At 37.0% G+C, this 19726-nt stretch overlaps 1 protein-coding gene across 3 annotated transcripts in view; it reads right to left on the reverse strand.

Annotated features, from left to right (window-relative positions):
- The window catches only part of LOC109073052 (neurocalcin-delta A), a 60155-nt gene that overhangs the window by 10243 nt on the left and 30186 nt on the right, over window positions 1-19726 (reverse strand). Inside the window, exon 1 of one of the 3 annotated variants that reach the window (XM_042772030.1) lies at window positions 13799-13975. The exons of the other annotated variants lie outside the window; for them this stretch is intronic. The gene's annotated coding sequence lies outside the window, so the exon portion shown is untranslated. Of the gene's footprint in view, window positions 1-13798; window positions 13976-19726 lie in introns of those variants that run through there. 3 annotated transcript variants of the gene reach the window in all.

Below are 19726 nucleotides of genomic sequence, written 5' to 3' on the forward strand. Positions count from 1 at the left end.
CAGTATTTCCTAACCTATTCTGGCATTAGTGCAAAGCTGTCCTGAGTCTCCCACATTTAGGGGCCATTTACACAAAAAGTTTCCCATTTTTGGCTGAAAAAGTTATGTTTTGCCTGTTCGTTTAAACGTCAACGGCATTTTGGGTTTCAAAGTGCAAGTTTTTGAAAACACCACCGTTATCGTTCCGTGTAAACACCCAATACAGTGACTTAATGTGCGTGCATACTACGTGTTAGGTATGTAGACATGCTCAGTACGTGTCAATTTTAAAGGCAACTGCGAAACAACATACACAACAATGGCAGAGTACATGGTACTGTTGCCCACACTTCTTTAGCAAAGTGAATTTACTTCACCAATATTAAAACATCACATATGCTTACTGGAAAAACAAAGTCCACTCAAATAACGTGCCAACAGGAAATTTCTATGTAGTATACATGTTCCTGTATGAAATAGTGCTACTGTGCTGTAACATGGCAACGGTGGTAAAATGACACTACCCTCTCATTCACTGATCTGCTCCCTGCTATGCTCTGCTCACATGCTCTGTTAGTCCAAAAAACAAAAAAGTTATAGCTGATTCTGTTGGATAGAACTGAATAAAAATAATATATTGTTATATAATATTAAAATATTTTCTTATCTTATCATTAAAATGATTGAGTCTTACAAAATTACTTAAATAATTATAAAATGTTTACATTATTATTACAGAAGCACCGATCGTCTGGCCAGGGTCCAGAATTTTCCTCATGATTGGCCCCGGACCTGTCAGTCTGCCGATTTTGAGCTGGTCCGTGTTGACATCACACTTACATGTCTTTTCACGCAAGAATGATTCTGATTTTAATTGCATTTAGTGTAAACGGCGACTGATAATGTATTTATGTCATGCCGGATGAGGCTCGCACAGCCTGAGTGAGTGAGAGAGAGAGACTCCTGTAGAAATCAAAACAAATGAGTGCAACAGCACACACCAAAGTAACTCACAGAAAGTTACAGATGCATACTGCAGTAAAAAAAATAAAAAAAAAAAAATACGATTAAGGTAAGCAACATTACACAATAAAGATGTTTCCCCGAATATCAATATCAACATGACTGCAATGAGACACTGATACAGTAGTTCAATAAACAAGAAGTTAAAATTAAGTGACTTATATTTTACACAATAATGACTGTTTTTGTTCAAATTCGCTGACGAAAATCGTTTCATTCAAAGCCATAGCAGAACTGTTGTGTCTCCAAGTCAATGATTCAGTATCCCATTCATAAAGACGGTCACTTGCCTCGTTTCTTATTGAATCAGCCATTAGAACGAATGAATGACTAAATGACTCACTCATTAAAGGAGTCATATGATGCAATTTCAAGTTTTTCTTTCTCTTTTGAGTGTTACAAGCTCTCTGAAAAAAAAAAACCATAAAAATGCAAAGACCACACCACTTATTAATACATATCAATCAGACTGTAAATTCGATTATTGATTTATAAATTCAGACGTTTATCATTCAAACGCGAGTTCTGAGCAGTGTAGAGCAGCGTTTCTCAATTCCAGTCCTCGAGCCCCCTGCTCTGCACATTTTGTATGTTTCTCTTATCGCTTCAGATGTTTGTTCTATTTGAACGTAAGTGTCCTGCGAAGTGGACATCACAGGATATTCCGCCATGATTCCAGTTAGGAGCGAACCTTTATGTTCCATTCAAAGTCCATTGAAGTGAGTGAGGCGTGAATTTAAATTGTATTTATTTACAGAGGTATATGATGTCACACTTGTCCGTGTGTGTGAATGTTCCGAAGGGAGGTAAACTAAAACAGATTTCCCCTGCTCAGGGATGAGGGAGCAATGAACACTGTGTAGGGAGGGACCATGTCAATGGGAACAAAGTTCATGCACAGAGCTCACTTCTAACAAGCTGATTGTCTGAATCAGGTGTGTTAACAAGGAGAGACAGGCAAAATATGCAGAGCTGGGGGGTGCGAGGACTGGAATTGAGAACCGCTGGTGTAGAGTAGAGCTTGTTGTTTGTCGTTTCTCCGATCACAAATGCAGACCTCGTTTTGTTTATGCGGCGGTTATGTTGCGAGATGCAATGCGTAAAAACACAGTAAAAGCAGTAATTATAACCCGTAATTATGTCCCCAATGGATGCAACAAATGTCTTGGTTGTAATGGTTTTTGTTTTTGTCTTGTAGCACCGGTGTTCTGACTGGGACACGCATCACAGTATAGTAAGGGGCATAACATTTCCGTCACATGCTTGAGGTATTCGGCCAATCATAAAGCACTGGACAGCTGGCCAATCAGTGCACACCTCGCTTTTCAGAACGATGAGCTTTGTAAAAAATGAAGCGTTTCAGAAAGGCGGGGCATAGAGGAGAAACAATAATGTACAGTATGTGGAAAATAATGTTTTTTTAACCTTAAACACAAACACATTTCATTACTCCAAATACACAAAATAATGTTCTTTTTAGCAGCATCATAGTTGCCGCAACCTACTGGCGGTTTGGTCATATTTAAAAGTATCACTGCATTTTTCACAACATATATTTGTATGTTTAAAAAATATATAAAACAATAATCTTATACAATTATTTACACATTTGAAATGCATTTGCGGTGTAAGTGCATTTATGGCACCTCAGCTTCATCAAACAGTCTGTGTAAATTCATCTAATGCCACTTCAGATGCACCTTCTGTGTTTCCTGCAGTGGAAAGATGGAGATACTGATTTCATTTGAATGGTAACTCCTCTACAGTTTCTTATTATTCTAACTGAATTAATTGAAACAATGTAAAAATTTGATGTGAAAAATTACATTTAATAAGGTTATGGGGGAAAAAGTATAGTGGTAAATGACATCTGTTTCGTTATAAACAGCAACTCATATCTACCTCTTTCCAGTCACAGAGCACTTTATTTTGAGAGTTATTTAAGTGAGAGAACATCTGTAACTTAGTCCAGATTGGGGGAATTGTAATGTTTAATAATTTATTTTATAATGCAAATAATTTTTTGCATTGAAATTTGCATAGATTTTTATTTGTATTTGCTGTCAATTATAGTTCTTAGAGAGAAAATCTGAATTGGCAGGTCACACTTACAAAAAAAAAAAAAAAATCGGAATCAGCCAAGAACATTGCAATCGGTGCATCTCTTATTATTATTATAATTATTACATAAAGCATTTTCCATTTCGTTTTTCAGCCAAGTCGGTCCAGATTTTCTGGTTTGCCCCAGAATTTTCATTTTGGTGCACCCCTAGCTTAATTATCTCTCTTTATTAGTACTGTCTGCAAAATCATACCAGCACAACCTGTAAGACAACATACAGATAAAACCGCAAGAACTTCTGCAGGAGAATCATCCAGTTGTGTGGATGTAAAGTGGAACCAGTACTCATTCTGTGTCACAGTGCTTTTCAGCATTGCCCATTACTACATACAACCAGTCTAAACTAGGAGTTGGCTGCAATTCCTTCCATTAGTATTTATATCATTGATCAAGGTCAGATTTTCCTTAAAAGAAAGAGTGTGAGATCACATTTAAGAAAAGGGAACTGAAACCAAGGAACTGGCCTAAAGAATGACTAATATAATATCAGGGATTTCATGTTGGCGTGCCAACAAATAAACAAGAGTGCAGGGAAAAAGAGTTTCCCACAGAGAGAGGAGAACCAAGGAAACAAACAGAATGACTATTATCATTTCCAACTAACACATCAGAAATAGTGCAAACTAAGGAGGAACGCAACAGTATCTGTCTCCAAGTTTTCTGAGAACTGTATTTTTAGCAATAGGAATGCATTTGATGTGAGAAGTACCAGGCATTAGGCATTAATAAAGGTATAAAGGCATTAATAAAGGTAGAATTTAATCATTTCCGTCTCTAGGGTTAGGCCACTCTATCTTTGAGGGCAAAAAACAAAACAAAAACAAAAAAAAAACACCTGTCTAGCCAAAGGCTTAAAGCTATACACATTTCTATAAATCAAAGCATCTCTAACAGAAATGTACAACATGGGAGAAAAAAGCAAGTGTGCAACACTCAAGAGCCTAACAAACAAGAACAGCTGTGTCCAGCTCTCAGCATGGTGAAGGATATTTTCTGACATGAGGTGCCCTGCAGAGAATGAGCCGGACACAAACAGGGCAAAAAATTACTCCTATTTGTTTCAAACAGAGAGCAAATCCAAGCTATCTGACAGAGTGAAGATTTTTTTCCCACTTTGTGCAACTGAAGGGGAATTGAAATGGAAACAGTAGACATACTAACAAAGTTCATCATGTCTACTCAAAGACAAGCAGAGACACAGACATTTACAAAACCTAAAGCTCACTGATAAAAATGATTCTGTGATGAAGTAAATATCACAGAAAAACAAATGTAATTTCTATATTAAATAATCTGGTTTAGGCAAGAATAAAAAATAACTTCTATATTAGTACCCACCCAATTCAATAAAGTTTGAAATTGTTACTTGGAATTGTTTGTTTACAAGGATTATTTGAGTAAAAAATATTTGTATTGTGTACCAAGTATTGAGGTGTCTGTGCTCATTTGGGTAATAACTATATTCATGGTTCCAGGGTTTGAAAACTAGTGAGGACTGGGGTTGTTAAGAATTGTGATATAATAACCCCTACAAATTTAACTCTTTGTGGACTTTTATAATAGATGGGTGCAATTTTTGGACCTCAAATTTTGGGCTACCACCCACTCTAATTATAAAGCATGTATTAGCCTGCACATTTTTTAATATAACTCAGATTGTATTCGACGATTGTATTAGTCTAGGATGGCTTGAGGGTGAGTAAATAAAATTTTTTTGGGTGAACTATTCCCTTTAATACTTAATACAGTCTTGCATAATTTAGCCCCGGGGGGCCATTTAATACCGGATTTTGGTACCCATCCCTACATATACTTTAATAGCATGGCTTTTTCAATGCTATATTGTAAGTTTACTCGAGTACTGCAGAGTAAACTTCAAATGATTAAGTAACTGGCCAAATTAAAATGTACTTATTCCCTTAGTTAATTTTGCACAACTGAGTTTAGCAGCTTTTGCCTAATTCCATACTTAAATTTACCACATAAAAAAGTGCAAAAAAATGTTACTTCGTTTGTTTTCAGTGATTGTAATTCAGTTTGCAAAAACTCACTCCAGAATCTTTTGTGAAGGGATGTCATTATGATAATGAGCTAAAATGATATTGCTCTTATATTGTGCAAAAGTAAGCAAACTTGTGGTAATACGTAGTAAAGACCTATTCAATATCTTCATGCCAAGGAAAAATATGTCCACTCTATTCAATGCATTTTTAACATCAATACAATCCCTCAGTTTGGAGAAAGTCAAAAGTGTGAGAAAAAAAAAAGGTATTACATGATATTTTGCTTTGCTATATATTTACAGGGCTCTTCTCTGGCATTCAATTGTTAATTATTAGTCAGTTATCACAGTTTATCAGGGTAACTGATCTCATGCATATAAGTGCTACTTCCATGCATTTTGAATCACTTCATTGTAGGGCTGCACAAACAATTGGAAAATGATTGTGACAGACTACACCTGCTGTGATTCCTGATCTTGAAAAGTGTTAAAGCACTAGTCAAACACAGGACATGTTTGTTGAGTGCATAAAACATCACGGCCATTCAAAGGCATTTATTTCATTGAAGCTTACGGAGTTCAGCACTTTTGCAAAGTGTAGACACAATGTAAAATAAGATATTCATTGAAGTGAAGTCAGCTTCACTGTAATAATCCCTTTCACAATCTGAATACAAGTGAACAAGAAACACTCTGACACAAGATCTTGTAGCAGAAACATTAGCCTACAATACTTTGTAACATTACTAAACTTCTCCCATTGTTAATAGCCTCTTTTATCTAAGCAACCCTATAGCACAGACTCATTGAAAATGGAACTGAGCACTTCTTAGGTTCACAATATTCACACCATTACTGTATACTTTTTTTCTGCTATCCCTGTGTGGGCCATATCTTCTACACTGGTAACAATTTAGGTGATTCTTAAATAGTCAGATTGTTTCCAGTGCCAGTGCTGCCTTCCTCCTCCATTTCACATTTTAGAATGCATAATAAGCTTGTAACCAGTTCCTTACAGAGCCTGTGAACAGTCCCAAAGTAAAATAAAGCTTCCCCTTAAGTTTAAATAAGCCTGCATCTTCTGCATGACCGCCAGTTGCATAAGGACAATATTACTCAAGGGCATATGTGCAGCAGAATATGACTAGATAATACACTAGATATTCTCTAACAGTGAGTGGTTGCGAAAGAGCCTGTCACAGGCAACACAGCTGGTTTTTCAACCCAGACAATTAGTGTTCAACAAGTAGAGGTCTGCCACCAAGCCTAGAGCTAGACAGGATCCGACAAATATTAAAATAAGGTTTAGATCAGGTTTTCTTTCATATTCAAATGAGCCTGCAATAGGTCAGTTTATTACAAATACAAATATTATTATTCTTAATCTTAATTTAAACTTGTTCTCTGTGCAACTGCAGCAGACACACTCGATTGCGAAAAAAAAGCTGTAATACTCAGCAGACAAAAGACATGAAAAAGACAGTGAGTGTGATTTAAAGTTTTAAAGTGTGGACAGTATCGATTGGTTGTCAGATAAACCAACTGTCATTTGTAGAGCCCAGGTTCAAGTTAAATGCAAGGATACAGCCTATCTCTAACTGAAATTCCTTTTGGATACAAAAGTACCTATATAAATTGAAAGTAAAGGCTTGTTCAACAGTCCATATGAATATTCAGTTGCAAAAATTTGGCTTGACAAACTTTAAGTTTTTAAAGAACAGTGGTTAATGCATCTGTTCAGAACCAACACGAACATTTGCATTCCATCAGAACAAGTACTGATTTATTTTTTGGATGGCATTCTAATATTTCCATATTTCCTTTAAGATATCCACTGGACCTCTAAGTAAAACTGGCTAACCAATAGATTTGCACTTTTGATCGAAACCACTACTGGTGCATAAAAACTATAACTAGCTGTTATACAAAACAGAAATCTGGCAGTGACAGTGAATAATTGAAGAAATCCAATGCTTTGATAAATCACAGAGTTTTCATGCCAAACATTAGTCACCCTTTGTGTGAATAGCCTTAAAGCGCTCGTTTTCAAAATAAAATTCTTCATTGATTGTACTCACCTCAAAGTTTTCGTAAACCTGTATGAGTGTTCTTTCTTCTGCTGAACACAAAAGATAAGAGAATAATGCAAGTAACCCAACCGTTTCTGGTAGCTGGCCTTCCTCATTTTTTTTTTCTTTCAGACAATGAAGTCAAGGCTACACTCACTGTTTGGTTACCAGCGTTCCTCAAAATATCTTTCTTTGTGTTCACATAAGGAATAAGTGATACAGGTCAGTATAACCAGGCCTTTACTTTGGGTGAACTATTCCTAACCTGTTTATGCAACAGAAAAATAAAACACGACACCAAATTTTGAATGGGAAAATTGATTTCAACTTTTCAAAATGAAAGCCAAGTTTGTGCAAACAACAGTAAAAGTGAGGATTTGACATACAACACAGTATACCATTAAGTGCTTATCAGTGGATACTGACTTTGAGAATGCTATTAAAACAGCACCCAAGAGTCAGATAATGAAAAAAATAATTATGTCTATTTGGCACTCTGAACAAATGCTTAATAGATACACACAACACTCAAGCACTACCTAATACACTGCACACACACACACACACACACACACTGTAATAACACACATAACAACAGCAGTGGATGCAAGTGAGGAACCTCCTCCCACACATGTGGCTGGGGCTGAACAAGCCGCTGCAGTGTTCCCATCTCACAGCCCGTAAGTGGCCTCCAACGCAGGAGGTGCCGGTCTTAGTGCATTTTGAACCCACCAGAAGTGCATCGATGCGTGTATGGAATACTGCCATATCCCTACAGGACCCGATATCACCCACAACCAATATGTCTGGCCAACAGAGTCACAAGCAGAGCACTGCTCCCAAGTAGGCCGTTACATTAAATTAGCTGTTGGTACCACAGTGATACATAGATCCTTCCCTAGGGAGTGGAAAGTATCTTTGTTAGCCACGCAAAATGCACTGTTCAGTTAGAAAGCTCTCTGACAGGAGATCTTCTTGGCTTAAAGTGATAACTATTTATGAATAAAGCCGAACTGCTGAGCTTTCAAAAATTCAAGCAATTAGCAATAAATGTTTTCTTCCTTGCCACAGATCACCCTCCACCCATGTTCAATGCGCTGGGGGGGATGGGGCTATTCTGGTATTCAGTGCAAGGCCTCCCTCAAAGAGAGCATTTTAATTACCACACGCTCACCTACATGTATGAGTTAAGCGAGGAGGAAAGTGGTGGGGGAAGGTGAAGATGAAAGTTGGGAAAGAGTAGAGGAAGAATTTGGGCAGATTATGCCAGCTCCCCTCATCTCTCATCCTTTCCTACCTAGGCTTCAAAGCCCCCTTTAACACAGTGCGCTGATCACGGAAAACTGTTTGAACACAACTGCCTGAACAAACATGTCTCGATTTATCCTGGCATGTAACCCAGCACATCGCCCAACCAGTCCCAACGAGCCGCGGTGTCAACAAAACGGCAACGCCTGAAGGGTGTGTTGTAGTGATGACACGCTATCGGCAACTCTTTACCGGTGTTTCCGCGATCAACATTATGACAAAAACATCCGCAAACTGAATGAAGCAGAGATCAGGAGCCTTCCTCACTATCTGCGCTGAAGCGGAGATCGTTCTCCAAAGTTTGACAAATGGAAGCGGTCACATTACGTCACATGCCCTTACGGGATCCTTATGGGATGCGGTAGAACGCATGCACAGATTGTGGAAAATCACCGCCAGTGTGAATGAACTGGGACTGATTGAGTGTAATGGGCTTCAGTGTGTTTAGATTGAAGTTTTGACAGTTGGAGTTTACGGAATGTTTCAGATGAGCAGAGGCTTTTCAATGTAAGTCTATGGGATTTTATGATTTTTTAATCTTCATTTTTATGAAAACCGTAAGTCCAATCAGTCTAAAAAGATATAGCAACTCGAGTCAGATCAGTCTGAAGAGCTGGGCTGAGTTTGGAGTCTGTAGAGTTAAAGCTCTAGGAGTAGCAGTCAGAAATTTAGTCTCAGAAGAATAATAATAATAATAAGTTTAAATAGTAGATAAAAAAACTGACATACACAATCCAACTAAATAACATTAGATAGTAGATCAGTAAGTTGGCTTTTTCAAGCCAACTTAATAATAAGATTAGATAGTAGATCAGTAAGCTTGGCTTTTTCAAGCCAACTTAATGATTAAGTAACTGGCCAAATTAAAATGTACTTATTCCCTTAGTTAATTTTGCACAACTGAGTTTAGCAGATTTTGCCTAATTCCATACTTAAATTTACCACATAAAAAAGTGCAAAAAAATGTTACTTCGTTTGTTTTCAGTGATTGTAATTCAGTTTGCAAAAACCTCACTCCAGAATCTTTTGTGAAGGGATGTCATTATGATAATGAGCTAAAATGATATTGCTCTTATATTGTGCAAAAGTAAGCAAACTTGTGGTAATACGTAGTAAAGACCTATTCAATATCTTCATGCCAGTAAAATATGTCCACTCTATTCAATGCATTTTTAACATCAATACAATCCCTCAGTTTGGAGAAAGTCAAAAGTGTGAGAAAAAAAGGTATTACATGATATTTTGCTTTGCTATATATTTACAGGGCTCTTCTCTGGCATTCAATTGTTAATTATTAGTCAGTTATCACAGTTTATCAGGGTAACTGATCTCATGCATATAAGTGCTACTTCCATGCATTTTGAATCACTTCATTGTAGGGCTGCACAAACAATTGGAAAATGATTGTGACAGACTACACCTGCTGTGATTCCCTGATCTTGAAAAGTGTTAAGCACTAGTCAAACACAGACATGTTTGTTGAGTGCATAAACATCACGGCCATTCAAAGGCATTTATTTCATTGAAGCTTACGGAGTTCAGCACTTTTGCAAAGTGTAGACACAATGTAAATAAGATATTCATTGAAGTGAAGTCAGCTTCACTGTAATAATCCCTTCACAATCTGAATACAAGTGAACAAGAAACACTGAACAAGATCTTGTAGCAGAAACATTAGCCTACAATACTTGTAACATTTACTAAAGTCTAAACTTCTCCCATTGTTAATGCTCTTTTATCTAAGCAACACCTATAGCACAGACATATGAGGAACTTTATTAGGTTACAAATTCACACCATTACTGTATAATTTTTTCTGCTATCCTGTGTGGCCATATCTTCTACACTGGTAACATTTAGGATGATTCTTAAATAGTCAGATTGTTTCAGTGCCAGTGCTGCCTTCTCCCTCCATTTCACATTTTAAGAATGAATAATAAGCTTGTAACCAGTTCCTTACAGAGCCTGTGAACAGTCCAAAGTAAAATAAAGCTTCCCCGTAAGTTTAAATAAGCTGCATCTTCTGCATGAGAGTTGCATAAGGACAATATTACTCAAGGCATATGTGCAGCAGAAATGACTAGATAATACACTAGATATTCTCTAACAGTGAGTGGTTGCGAAAGAGCCTGTCACAGGCAACACAGCTGGTTTTTCAACCCTACAATTAGTGTTCAACAAGTAGAGGTCTGCCACCAAGCCTAAGCTAGACAGGATCCGACAAATATTAAAATAAGGTTTAGATCAGTTTTTCATTTCAAATGAGCCTGCAATAGGTCAGGTTATTACAAATAAAATATTATTATTCTTAATATTAATTTAAACTTGTTCTGTGCAACTGCACAGACACACTCTTTGAAAAAAAAGCTGTAAGAATCAGCAGACAAAGACATGAAAAGACAGTGAGTGATTTAAAGTTTTAAAGTGTGACAGTATCGATTGGGTCAGATGACCAAATGTCATTTTAGAGCCAGGTTCAAGTTAATGCAGGATAGAGCAGATCTCTAACTGAAAGTCATTTTGGATAAAAAGTACCTAATAAATTGAAAGTAAAGGCTTGTTCACATCCATATGAATATTCAGTGCAAAAATTTAGCATGAAAAACATTTAAGTTTTAAAGAACAGCTGTTAATGCATCTGTTCAGACCAACACGAACATTTGCATTCCATCAGAACAAGTGACTGATTTTATTTTTATGGATGAGCATTCTAATATATTCCATATTTCAATTTAATATATTCCACTGGACCTCAAGTAAAACTGGCTAACCAATAAGATTTGCGCTTTTGATCGAAACCACTACTGTTGCATAAAACTATAACTTAGTGGTGATACAAACAGAATATGGCAGTGACAGTGAATAGATGAAGAATCCAGATTGCATGTGATAAATCAGTCAGAATTTTCATGCCAAACATTAGTCTTTGTGTGAATAGGCCTTAAAGCGATCGTTCACCCAAAAATGAAAATTCTATCATTATTTACTCACCCTCAAGTTGTTCTAAACCTGTATGAGTTTCTTTCTTCTGCTGAACACAAAAGATAATATTAATAATGCAAGTAACCAAACAGTTGCTGGTAGCCGTGGCCTTCCATCATTTTTTTTTCTTTCATACAATGGAAGTCAAGGGCTACACTCAACTGTTTGGTTACCAGCGTTCTTCAAAATATCTTCTTTTGTGTTCAACATAAGGAATAAGTTGATACAGGCTGGGTGAGTAAATTAGGGTTTTTTTTTTTTTACTTTTGGGTGAACTATTCCTAACCTGTTTATGCAACAGAAAAATGCAACATTTATTTCACTGGGCCCTGAAATGGGAAAATTGATTTAACTTTTCGAAAATGAAAGCGTGCTTTAGTAAACACTAGTAGTGTGCGTAGGTTTGAGATACATACAGTATACCATTAAGTGCTTATCAGGGTGATACTGACTTTGAGAATGCTATTAAAACAGCACTTAAGAGGCCAGATAATGAAAAAAAATAATTATGTTCATTTGGCACTCTGGTGAATTTAAGCCATTTAATAGATACACACAACACTCAAGCACTACCTACACACTGCACACACACACACACACACACTGTAATAACAGACAAGGCTGATAACACACAATAGCAGTGGATGCGGCGAGGAAAATCTCCTCCCACACATGTGGGCTGTGCTGAACAAGCTGCCAGCAGTGTCTCTCATCCCTACAGCCTGCAGGCCTCCAACGCAGGAGTGTGTTTGTCTTTGGTGCCATGTGTTTCTGAACTACCAGTAGGCCATGTGTGCACGAGTGTGTGTATGGAATACTGCCATATCACTACAGGGACCCGATATCATCTAATAACCAATATGTCTCACAACAGGAGTCAAGCAGAGCACTGCTCCTCAAGTAGGTTGTTACATTAAATTAGCTGTTGGTAAATTAGCTAGTGATATATATTATGATCCTTCCTTTAGGAGTGGAAAGTATCTTTTGCTTTAGCTAAAGTGCAAAATGCACTGTCTGCTAGAAAGCTCTCTGACAGGATATCTTCTTGGGTTTAAAGTGATAACTATTTATGAATAAAGCCAACTGTTGAGCTTTCAAAAAATTCAAGCAATTACCAATAAATGTTTTCTTCCTGCCACAGATCACCCTCCACCCATGTTCAATGCGCTGGGGGGGATGGGGCTATTCTGGTATTCAGTGCAAGTGCGTCTCCTCAAAGAGAGCATTTTTAACACACACGCTCACTCACATATATGAGTTAAGCGAGGAGTGAAAGTGTGGGGGAAGGTGAAGATGAAAAGTTGGGAAAGAGTAGAGGAAGAATTTGGGCAGATTATGCCAGCTCCCTCATCTCTCATCCTTTCCCACGAGGCTTTCCAAAGCCCCTTTAACACAGTGCGCTGATCACGGAAAATTGTCGGAGTGCCTTCAGTTTGAACACAAACATATATCGGGATTGATCCCGATATGGGGACCTAGTAACATTGCCCCGATCAGTCCCGGAACGAGCCGTGTGTCAACAAAATGCAGGACCAATGCCGTAAAGGGTGTGTTGTAGTGATGACACGTTATCGTGCAACTCTTTTACCGGGTGTTTTGAAGGCAGATCAACATTTATGACAAAAAAATATCTGCAAACTGGAATGAAGCAGAGATCAGGGAGCCCCTCACTATCTGCGCTGAAGCGGAGATCGTTCTCCAGCTTAGAGAAATGGTGCGTGTCACATTACGTCACATGTCTTTACGGGATCCTTATGGGATGTGTGTGTGAACGCATGCACAGATTGCGAAAAATCACTGCCAGTGTGAATGAACCAAAATTAAACAATCCTGTGAGAAATCACAGGACACATTATCTGTGTATTTTCCGGAATCTCTGTGTGAAAGAGGCTTAATGTAGCCATTTCTGCTATGACAATATGACTAAATTCAGAGCTGGTGGTGGAGATAACTGGACTATCGTAATCTAATTCATTCAGCCCATCTACAAAACAACAGAAAACAAGAGATGGATAGGACCTGAAAGGGCATGGAAACACTGGAGGAGACAATCTGTGTGTACACAGGAGTTTACCGAGTAAATGACAGAAAGGGAATGGTTAACTACATCCTTTCTCCTGTTCATAGAACCCCAGTGTGCTGATCGCGTGTGACGGAGTAAGAGAGCCTGCAACAGCTGTGCACGAATAATCACACGGACATCTTGGATAGCCGAACCAATACAATCTCACCACCTCTAAGATATCACACTAAAATAATAATAAAAAAAAACATGGGGCATTCCTAGAGAAGAAAAAAAAAATGACGACTTACCTCTTTTTCTAGTTCTATTTTTCCCTGCAACCCACTGCCTTCAACAGTCCATAACCCAGCTATGTATACCTGAGGATGAGGCTGGTAGCTAACAGAAACCTACCAAGACTAAGACTAACTGTTTCTATTCAACAAGTCCTCAAGATTCTTCAAAGCCCTATGCAGTAAAGAGTGGACAAAACTCCGGCAGTGTCCCTCCCCCGATGACGTCAACATCCAGTCATGTGAGCGCATAAAAAAGGAGAAGCGATCTAGTGTTGCCCTGGCAACAGGCAGACAGTTCTATAGTGATTTCAATAGGTCATCTGTCAGAGCTGCTCTGAAAGAGACCCTCACAAAACCACAGTCTAATCCGCAGAAAATGAGTGTTTTTAAGCTGCATTCAGTGGTGAAAAGGAAACTACATGAAGTGTGCAACAAAATGAGAAATGTGAATACACCACAATCATCAGAGTGTTGTGTGCATGGATAGGCAACGTTGGTCCTGGAGTGCCGCTGTCCTGCAGAGTTTAGCTCCAACCCTTATCAAACACACCTGAACAAGCTAATTAAGGTATTCAGAATTACTAGGGCTACAGCCAGGTGAGTTTTTTTAGTTTTCAGGGTTGGAGCTAAACTCTGCAGGACACTGACACTCCAGGACCGACGTTGCCTATCCCTGTGTTAGTTTCCAGCAGTTTCAGACACACTTCCCTCAATCATGGCAGGAACAGAGGCGTTCTGGTGCCGAGTCAATGGTTCCCATGAGACTTTGGACCCAGATTATAAACATTCTTTGGTAATCAGAACCACAGAGGAAGGCAGAACATAAACAGACTTCAGCTTCATGATGTCAACATTACAATCCCAAATTCCCTGAGATAAACATTTAGCTTTTGTGTGATGCAATGACAGTTGGTATGTCATCAAATTCCTTAAACTAAAAGTGAACCTTTAATGGTTACAATCCAGCTCAAAATCAGATACAAGTTACAAGATACAAGTATTAAAGAATAAACAAAAGAACTGGGCAATCAAGTGCAAGCCAGTTTAGTCAACACGCCATTTGCTTTTTAGGTGAGTTTTCTTTACAATTTTTTTTCATTAATGGTTAGAACCAAAAACAACAAATAAAAGATGAGCTCTGAATAATGACCAAACAACAAAGTGAAAATCACAAATAAAGCAGCAGTATATAAATAAAAGGCAGCTTAAAGCACTTTTGAATGACAGAAGCAATGACACAAATGTCACACAGAGTGAAATAAGCTAGCCAACCTTTCTAAAACATTTGCTTTTAAGGTCTGCATATTTAATATTTACTTCAATTTGTATTTGTTTATTGTTTGAATGTGCTGTTTATTTAGTTATTACATCTGTTTGAGTCAAATTATTTTTTGAATATACGATTTTTTTTTTTATTGCACATTTAAAATCTTTCCACATTGCTGGTTTTCAAAGTTTTATCTTCTACTTACTTTTGCTATCAGTTCAAGAAGCAGTGTCAGCAGTGAGACATGCTGCTGTATATATACTCAATCCACCTTAAAGGGCACTTATTATGCAAAATCCACTTTTAGATGGTGTTTGGACATAAATGCATCACACAGAGTGTGAACACAACCACCCTACAATGATAAAAATCCATCCACTCCTTATTTTTTAATCCCTATTAAACTAAATCAGTCTCATTAGACCTGCCATTTTGATTCTCTGAGCAATGTGACGTCACATTGCTCAGGCCCCTCCCACAGCCACTGACGGACACCGCTGTATTAGCAGAGACCCCGCCCTGAGTGAGCCGCACACAATCCGCCATGTTTATCTTCATGCTAGAGCATTTGAAAGCAGCATTTAAGCAATATATGTCTTATTATTAAAGCCATAGAAGTTATTCAGTGAAGAGCAGTGAGAGACTTTGTTTTTATTTATTTATTGTTATTTACTGCTTCACTTTATACACAGATCTAATATTAGATTTCTTTCCAAGCTGTTTACCTTCAGACACACACACAAAAATAGGCCTTCCTCTCAGAATAGGCATTTTCAAAATGATATAATAAATAATCTGTGGGGTATTTTGAGCTGAAACTTGACAGACACATTCTGGGGACACCTGAGACTTATTACATCTTGTAAAAAGGGGCATAATAGGTGCCCTTTAAATCTTAATGCTAGCAAAATGAAATGGATGGAAAATTACATAGATGTTTTAGTGCTTTTTTTTAACAAGTAACCACAAATCTTTGCAGAGTTTCTATGGAGGTTTTAATATAATGACATAAGCTAATTTGAAAGATTTTGCCAAGGGCACAAAAAACCCATGGGCCACCCTGTCTGGGTGTAATTTCTTTGCCTTGCGTGGCACCAAACAAAATTGCACAAAATAACGACCAATTTCAAATAGGTTATACACTCCTCATCTTCCATTGCTTGGACAATCAGATGAGTTTGGATGCTGGTCCAAGTTTATGCCATCGACCCTTGAATAATCACTTACTAGAACAATGTGCAAAGCTGAGAGCCAGTTCTTAAATCAACCTATAAAGTTCTTACATAAAATTCTTTCTGCACATTAAAAAGAGATAGATGATAGTATTTAACATTGTTAAAGTATGCTATATTTATCAAGTTCTCTCAAAACTGATTTAGGGGAAGATATACAGCATTTAGAAACAAAAATATGGATTTTTAGATGTGAACAGTGTAACACCTTTCAATGTAATCTTCATTCAGGGATGAAAAACCCAATTAAACACTAACATTAGGTTGTCTGCAGCTGTGTGGTTAAACATAACTTCTTTGAAAAAACAGGCAGCACATTTGATTTGTCTCTTTCAGAAACACCCAATTTTCTTTGGGCTGCACTGGCCCAGCAGCCCATGGAGTGAGTTCTGGTCTCTGGATTCCTTTACAGACACTGGAAAGAGAAGCACAGGGGGCTTCTGGGTCACTATTTCAGGGTGAACCAGCCGACTCTCCATTGTGGAAAGAGCATGGAAAAACTCTGCTTTAATGCAAGGGGTCTAATTTGAATACCATCTGGTGGCTAGTTGAATAGAGGTAACCAAGCCTCTAAAATGAGACAAGAAAGGAACACAACAGAAAAGGGCAAGGTCAGGAAATAAGAGCATCACGGGGGGGGGGGGGGGGGTGATGGGTAGAGAAGGGGGAGAGGATGCTTGTGAGAAACATGAATGTTTGTTCAAGACCATACAAGGAATAATACAGCTTGGTCTCACTGTTTGTACATAGGTATTAGTACGTAACGTTTAACAAGCACAAAACCTACATTATTGTAGGTTTTGACTGATGCTGAAATAACCATAAGACGGCATCTGTGAGAGAAGTACAAAATAGCCAACCGCCGTTTGATGCCCCTGCACAACCTGAAGCTCAATTTTCCCACTGAAGGAAAAAGCACCCCAGATCATGGAGCCTCCTCCACCTCTTCACGGACAGACCGTCTTAGTTTTTCCTGCTGTAAAACTTCGAAATAATTTACTTTAATAATTTATGTTTTGATGTTCCCAATACATCAGTAATGCTGTAAATACATGTTTATTGTACGTTTAGATGCTGAAAATGTCAGTATTGTACATTTAGATGTTGAATATACGTCAATATTGTACATTTCAGCGTCTGTGTATACATACTGTAAATGTACGTTTTGTAGAATCAAATTTTGTCAAATACATATGAATTCTCATGAAATCACGTAAAAAAAAAAGGTACAAAAAGATAAAGTTTGGAAAGAAAGAAGTTTAGTGAAATCATTGTAGTGCACTGGTGGGTAATTTTGCTCATCTGCCTGCCACTATAGTCAGCAGCTTTGTCAGACATCTCAAATTGGTATTTGACAAGAAATGCCAATTGCTCAGATGCAAAGACTGCAGCTTGAAAAAAATATTTGATATCTTGATGAACAGAAGAAACTAAAGTTAATAGTGCACATGTTTGTTTTTGTAGAAACACGTACGGTCATAGACATATGAGTTCTCATGCTTGCTTTGTAACAGAATGGGTTTTGTACTAGATTTTTCTTTGACATTGTCTAATTTCAAATATTGTGCCTAATGTGTGTGATTAATGCCAAAACAACAGTGTAAATAAAAAGATAAATGAGACCCTTTTTCTGGTCCACTTCAAAGCGCTCTACTGACTGATGGATTAATTTTTTCCTCTGTAGATGTCTCTTGCCTCAATGTATGCCAGTGTAGTCCTACCCAACTAATATAGTAAACTATAATGAGGTTATAAATTATGATTTCAGTCTGGAGGACATAAAAAAAAAATCCCAAAGAACTAGGTTTTGGAAACCAACATACAAAACAAATATACTTGGATACCAAACATATTTCTTGGTCTAATCCTCTGGATTCACACAAAAAGTCAAAATGTAGGATGGGGATGACATGTATTTAATGTCATATATCTGACAACATCACAGACAATTAAAAGGCCAAGTAAAACGGTCTATAATGTAACATGATTAAAAGATGATGAATATCTAATGGTCTAACAGTTTTTAACAAAAAATTTAAAACTGAACTGTGAATTGAATTTTAATTCATAACATAGTATCTTATTCTTGTCTTTTTTTTTTTTACTGTCTTACTCTTGTTTGCATAAAGCATGAATGAATTTTAGTGTAGCAGAACAGGTTTTCTAATATTTGCCTGTCAAGATAACCCAAGAAAGTATGCCTAAAGTGTCACAGCAGAGCATTAGATAAAGCAGCCACAAAGACACAGCAGCACTTACTGAATCAAACAGCAGAACTGCTGCATATCACACTTGCACAAAATAATACTTTGGACTATGAAGGACGTCCGGGGAGAGTTTAGATTAATAGGATGTGGAGAAACTTATAGTCAGAAAGGAACAATTGATTTTAGAATAAAAAGTACTGGCATTTCAAGTCTTATTCAGATGAATTAGCATCATGCTGAATTAATTTTACCTTTTTCAAATGTAACCTAAGGGTTTGGGAAGCAACACAAGAGCATGAAAACAACATAACATGCAAACATCTATTTCCTTTACTATTTCCTATGCACAAGCACATTAAGAAAGTGACCTGCAAGAATGACAATTACAACATCTAAAGCCCAAAGTATACACCAACCAACTACATCAAACTAAACTGTCTACAAGAGGCACTCTATTATTGGAAAACCAAGAATGTTTCCTCACACTGTAAAAAACAAATTAAAAAAAAGTTTAAATGACTGGTTTTGTTGTGCTGGGCCAGCAAAAATCCATGAAAAAGTCAGTACAACTAAGTTAAATACATTTATTCAGCTTAAAGCAAGTTTTTTTCCATAAACTTAAGATGAGTTTTGTGAACAGCGTATTGCAAGTTCATCCATAAAAACTTCTGCTAACTTATAAAATTGAGTCAAGTCAATCTCATTAGGGAACTGCCCACCCATATAGTAAAAAAATAAAATAAAATTTTTAAAACATTTAAACATTTGTTTACATCAGGACAATGAAGAAAAATAGTTAGTGATTTTTAAAAGAACTAAAATGTTCCTTAATGTATAATTGTAAGATCATAATGGTATGAACATACTGGTAAAAAAAAAAAAAAAAAATGTATAGCCTGAATGCACTGTAAGTCACTTTGGAAATAAGTGTCTGCTAAATGCATAAATGTAAATGTGAAATGTAATAATATTGTACAGTAACAACAACAATTCTGTACACTATTAGAATTACACAGTAAATAATAATTATAATAATAATAATACTTATTTATTATATATAATATATTTATTGTGTAATTCTTAAAAACGTGCCTAATATACAATTGTATAATATATTAGTGTACAATAATACAATTAATATAATATTACAATAATAATACTGATATAACAGTACAATAATAATACAATTATATCTGCAGGAAGACTTTTTTAATTGTGAAGTTTCGTTAGAAGTAGG

The sequence above is a fragment of the Cyprinus carpio genome, chromosome A16, assembly GCF_018340385.1.
Source record: "Cyprinus carpio isolate SPL01 chromosome A16, ASM1834038v1, whole genome shotgun sequence".
Classification (NCBI taxonomy): Eukaryota; Metazoa; Chordata; class Actinopteri; order Cypriniformes; family Cyprinidae; genus Cyprinus; species Cyprinus carpio.